Source organism: Morone saxatilis, unplaced genomic scaffold (genome assembly GCF_004916995.1).
Source record: "Morone saxatilis isolate NCDOM2014 unplaced genomic scaffold, NCSU_SB_2.0 Contig3, whole genome shotgun sequence".
NCBI lineage: Eukaryota > Metazoa > Chordata > Actinopteri > Moronidae > Morone > Morone saxatilis.
Genome location: NW_023339873.1, coordinates 8,478,128 through 8,478,372, shown reverse-complemented (window position 1 = coordinate 8,478,372; position 245 = coordinate 8,478,128). Strand labels below are relative to the sequence as shown.

The window sequence follows — 245 nt, the reverse complement described above, 5'->3', positions numbered from 1 at the left end:
CACACACACACACACACCAAATAACAGTTAAAATGCAGAGTGTGTGCTGTGTGCTTCATCAGTATTCAAACAAACTGACCATCCCAAGATGCCACATACAGGGAGGTATCAAAGGTCTCCCAAAGCTGCCTGACAAAACTCCTAAATTAAAATGGATTTTAACTGCATGCCCCTAATGACTGCAACTGCCCTGCAGCGTCTATTTTGATTTTTTCTGAAGCAATAAAAAAAACTGTTTTTGTTTC

The 245-nt window shown here is 40.0% G+C and overlaps 1 protein-coding gene across 2 annotated transcripts in view; it reads right to left on the bottom strand.

Annotated features, from left to right (window-relative positions):
* Positions 1–245, bottom strand: part of uggt1 (UDP-glucose glycoprotein glucosyltransferase 1) — a 30,493-nt gene that overhangs the window by 16,491 nt on the left and 13,757 nt on the right. The window lies entirely within an intron of this gene.